Here is a 5250-nt window from a genome sequence, read left to right as displayed (position 1 = left end):
ACTGTATGATTTAAATTCAATATATTTAAACTGGTTGACTGAATTTGATCCTGTGTGTGTGTCTCTGTGCTTCTGTGTTTCCAAATGTGTCCATCTTTGTGATTATGTGACTGTTATACTTTTTTTTACACATTTTTTTATCATTTAACAATTACATTTGAGGGACCCTTAGCATGTTCAGCATTTGTTCAGCTGTCCATTTTGCTTTTCCAATTTTTCTATTTAAGTTTTCACTATTGTGCTAACTTATAGCATTTCTGCTGCTTTTCAGCATTTGTGCTAAATACAGCATTTCTGCTAAATCATACTATTTCTGCTATTTTATGAGATTTGTGCTAAATACAGCATTTCTGCTAAATCATACTATTTCTGCTTTTTTATAAGGTCTGTGCTAAATATAGTATTTCTGCTGCCAAATATAGTATTTTTGATTAATTACAGTTTTTCTACCAAATCATAGTACAGTATTTCTACTTTTTATAGTATTTCTACTAAATGCAGTATTTCTGGGTAATCATAGTATTTCTATATATTTCTGCCAGGTCCCCACCCAGATAGCAAGACGACATTGAATCTATGTTGATTTTTCATCCGAACCGTCGTATATGGTCGGGGTTGAAATGCCAATGTTGTAACAACATTGAAATACTGTGGTAAACCGACGGTCTTACTATAGAGACGTTGTAACGATGTTGATTCACCGTTGTTTTTTTGTCATTGATATTTGATCTATTTATAGTCGACCAGGTGACAACAACAACGTCGAGAAAACGTCTATTTATAGTTGACGATCATTCGGCTCCGGTCACCATCAAAAACCATCGATTTGTAGTTGAGCATTAAATTGCATTGCAACTGATCGGGTATAAAGTACCAGAGAAAGTAGATTTATTGTTCATTTGTTATCAATGACTTGGTCTAGTTCACCAGCTTTAAAAAATCGTGTCTACGTGCAATTTATGTATAGTTGACCGGGAAATTAAAGCAGCGATCACTTGAACTATTCCGCAGCACCCCTCTCACATTGGTACACCCCCCCTCCCCCGGTATTCATTGTCTTCTACAGTAGAGCGGGACATTTGATTTACTCTCAGCGGAATTGACCGGAGAAGGCATCAGTTCATGCACCGCACTGGCCCGCACCACGATTAGTATAAGGTAAGAATGAATGATTTTTTTTTCCTACTCGGTATTTCCATGTTTGCATTTGAATAACAGTAAAAAAAAACTTGTTAATGTTGTACATTAACAAGTTTTTTAAATTGTGTCTACTTCTTACAATCTGGCAACAAATAAATTGCTCTGCGAACAAAGTATATCAACAAAGAAAACATTTTCGTTTCATAATTTCTTCGTTATATTCCCTTACAAAGCTAGCTTTAACGCTTCGAGGTTTCCTTTGTTCTTGCCGTCGCCTCGGCGCTTGACCCAGACTTTCGCTCTGTAGTTACTTAGTACTACAAAAAATTCTAAATCTGTGATATATGATTGATAAACGTAAAGTTAACTGTATAAATGTGTTCAATGACTTTGTTACTTTTGATGATTGGAGAGCACTCGCTTCAATTCGCACACGAAAACTTTAGACTCAGTTTGAAAGCTCACGCAGCATGCGTGACTGTACGTTGCACGCTCAACTAACTTTACGTTGCACGCGTACATGACTTTCCGTTTGTGCCTTGAATAATGAATAAGGCTACGTCCACACGTACCAGCGTATTTTTGAAACCGCTGATTTTTCTATGCGTTTGCACCTTTTGTCCACACGTAATGTATGTCTGGCCGTACATTGTGTTTGTATTTCCAGGCACATTTCACGAAGCAGAACGCAGTCTTCAGAGATATCCACGTGAACGCTGTGATACGTCTGACCTTCAGTCCGAAGAAGAAACCCAGACCAGTCTTAAAAGAAAGCACAAGTAAAACCTTTATATTCACAAACATATCTTTGATTGTTAAGAATTTATGATCTTGTCTTTTATACATATCTGTGGTGCTTGCATACTGCAATATCGCCACATAATATAGTCCAAAAAGTGGAAGTTTGTAAACTTTTTAAAAATGCAAAGCCGTGTACACTTGTGCACTTCAAAAGTTCATTGTATACTGTACCTTCTTGCACGTCTCTGTTTCCTGTGTGTGTTGTTAGAAATCAAACTAACTTTAGGAAACAATATGCCAAAAGCATATTTACAATTACTTAAGACCGTTTTTAATTTATTTTCTTTAGACCAAATCCCCTGTACACATATACGGACTCAGAGGATGAGCAGCCCAGGTAATAAAATACTGTCTAGTGTCTGTGTACATATCTGTGTCTGACACGAGGAAACTTTTTTGACAAGTTGTCTGTATTCTTAAATACTTAAAAAATTATCTTTTTCTAAACAGCCCTCATCACTCCGCAGTCTGCCCCCCAGCCCACTGATAGCAACCATCATAATGCCCCACCCAGCTTCCGGCACCTTTCGCCACTCCGGCACAAACCGACACAGCTTTGCGATCTCGCCAGCATGTAGAGTCTGATGTCTTCCCTATAGATGGTATGCTTTTAAAAAAGCTTTAAAGCTGCATCACAATGTCATTGTACTCTTATCTTCAAAACACCAGTTTATACTCCTGAATGTCATCTTGTTGTGATTTTTTTTTCTGTAGATTCCAGAGACTCTGTGAGGCCACTATTGCAAGGCAAGTTTGAAAATCTTGGAATTTCACAGTTTACATGGTATAACAAATATATGTGACAGGCAAAAACTAGTAAACACTTTTAGCAGTTACAAGAACTAACAAATGAATATCCAACAAAAGTGAATAGAAATACATTGCACTGCCAATACTTTGGTTTATTCTTTGTATGACTTGAAAATCAGGCTTTAGGGAAAACCAAATGACATGTTTCTATCATCAATTACATGAAGTAAACACACAAGCACTTGCATACACATTTAAGACATGAGACACGCTAATTCCATCTCATAAAATGTGTCTATAGGTGAGACGCTTTGCGTTGATTGGTGCTGCTGGACCACACTGGAGGTGCGAGTCCGCTGTGTAATGGTTTATGCCATTACAAAGGAGCTGGCCTCTGTACTCAACTGGGCAGGGAAAAAATACCAAGGGCCAGACAAAGCAAAAAAGGGCATTTAAAGAGACAGCGCTGTGCAGATGCATATTTGGTAAGTTTTAACATTTATTGTAGTTTTATGAGCCTAAAGTGAACAATAAAGGGATCAATTGATGTGCTGGGTGCATTTCACATTTCCTATGTCTGTTTTTTGCTATATTACTTTGTCTTTCTTAATAACAAGACTTTCATGTCCGGTTAATCTGGAGATGGAGTCTTTGGTCTTCGGCTTGTTTTGTCCTCGGGTTGTACACTTTGTACAGCCCGACGACCCCATGTTTTCTTTTTTTTAAAGGATACACGGCACACCATGCTAAGACATATCACATTTTCAGCTTATAGCTCTTTGGGAATCAAATGCAGCAGTTTGCTGATTTCCGCCTGGTGACTTTCATGTTTATCAGCCTAGGAGTTTACATACATTCTCCCTGCTGAAGACAATTAACAAGAGCTTATTCATGTGCTCTAATTCCCTTTTTTTGTCTTTGTTTTTTTGTGTGTGTGTCTATTTTTGTCCTAGATGGCCTGGCGCAGCAGGTAGGGGCGAACTCTATGTCTGAGTTGGTCTTTGCTCAAGCAGTCCAGAAATGGCTCAGATATGCTCCAGGTCATACGGGTGGCGCGCAGGACACACATCATCCATCCCCATCCCGGAGTAAATGATAAAAAGTGACGTGAAACACAGAAATGTAAATAGGAAACTTTGTCTTTTAATAAAGTATTTTGCAAATGATACATGTCTATTGACCTTTTTTGTTTTTTTTCAATAAAAAGCAACTGTGCGAAAGAGGTGGAAAATCAACACCATAGCTCAACAGTGTTTCAATATCAGAATCTGACATTGTTTCAATGTCAACAGTGTTAGAAAATATAACGTTGAATCAATGTCAAGTTTCAACATTGATTCAACATCAAAACCTGACGTTGTTTCAATGTTAAAAATGGGTGCAAGAGTGACGTTGGGTCAACGTCACACTTCAACATTGATTCAATGATGTCGCCTGATATTGACTCAACATTGTTTCAATGTTTCCTTGCTATCTGGGCAGGGAGTCAGTCCTCTGTAAGGACTGTAATATTCAAATTTACATATCAGGACCTGGACGGCTTCCCAGCCAGCCAATCATATCTGAGGCCTGACACATTCAAATTTGCAATTTGGGGTCCTCGTGGCTTCTTAGATAACCAATCATCTATGTCATATATCTATAATATTTCGTATTTTTATTTTAAATGGTCAACATTTCAAGATTCTCCCATCTCTTCTGAACAAAACGGTCTAAGAATGACTGTTTTAGCCCCTACGGTTAGGAATTTATGGCTGTTTGTTTGAGGGGAGTCCTGACTATGATAAATAGACAGCAAAAATCCTGTCTCTCTTTGTGCTGCATGTGTAAAAGCCTGCACTTGGTGCACCAGTTTTGGCGGGAAAAAGAACACAGCCTCTCTGATTGGTGGATTCAAATTTAGCAGCTCCCAGGCTGCTTGACTGACCTAGAAACTTGATTTTCTCTCCCTGTGTGTGTGTGTGTGTGTGTGTGTGTGTGTGTGTGTGTGTGTGTGTGTGTGTGTGTGTGTGTGTGACAGAGAGAGAGAGACAGAGAGGGCGAGAGAGAGTTTTTATGGGAGCTTCTTATTGTATGAATTAAATTCAATATATTTAGACTGGTTGACTGAATTTGATCCTGTGTGTGTCTCTGTGCTTGTCTGCTTCCATATGTGTCCATATTTGTGATTGTGTGACTGTTATACTTTTGCCAATTACATTTGAGGGACCCTTAGCATGTTCAGCATTTTTTCAGCTGTTCATTTTGCTTTTCCAATTTTTCTATTTAAGTTATTAGTATTGTGCTAAGTCATAGCATTTCTGCTGCTTTTCAGCATTTGTGCTAAATACAGCATTTCTGCTAAATCATACTATGTCTGCTATTTTATAGGATTTGTACCTAATATAGTATTTCTGCTTAATTATAGTATTTCTGCCATATTATAGTATTTGTGCTAAAACATAGTATTTCTACTAAATGCAGTATTTCTGGGTAATCATTGTGTTTCTATATATTTCTGCCAGGTCCCCAGCAAGTCAATCCTCTGTGAGGACTGTAATATTCAAATTTACATATCAG

At 37.9% G+C, this 5250-nt stretch overlaps 1 long non-coding RNA gene across 1 annotated transcript; it reads left to right on the top strand.

The window, feature by feature from the left end:
• The first annotated feature begins 2402 nt into the window (after positions 1–2402).
• Positions 2403–3732, top strand: LOC135932318 (uncharacterized). Its single transcript, XR_010573415.1, has 4 exons — positions 2403–2543; positions 2656–2688; positions 2993–3176; positions 3645–3732. It is a non-coding gene; the product is annotated as an uncharacterized LOC135932318 (long non-coding RNA).
• Positions 3733–5250: the final 1518 nt, after the last annotated feature.

Source organism: Pelmatolapia mariae, linkage group LG23 (assembly GCF_036321145.2).
Source record: "Pelmatolapia mariae isolate MD_Pm_ZW linkage group LG23, Pm_UMD_F_2, whole genome shotgun sequence".
NCBI classification, from domain to species: Eukaryota; Metazoa; Chordata; class Actinopteri; order Cichliformes; family Cichlidae; genus Pelmatolapia; species Pelmatolapia mariae.
This window is presented reverse-complemented; position numbering and strand designations above follow the sequence as displayed.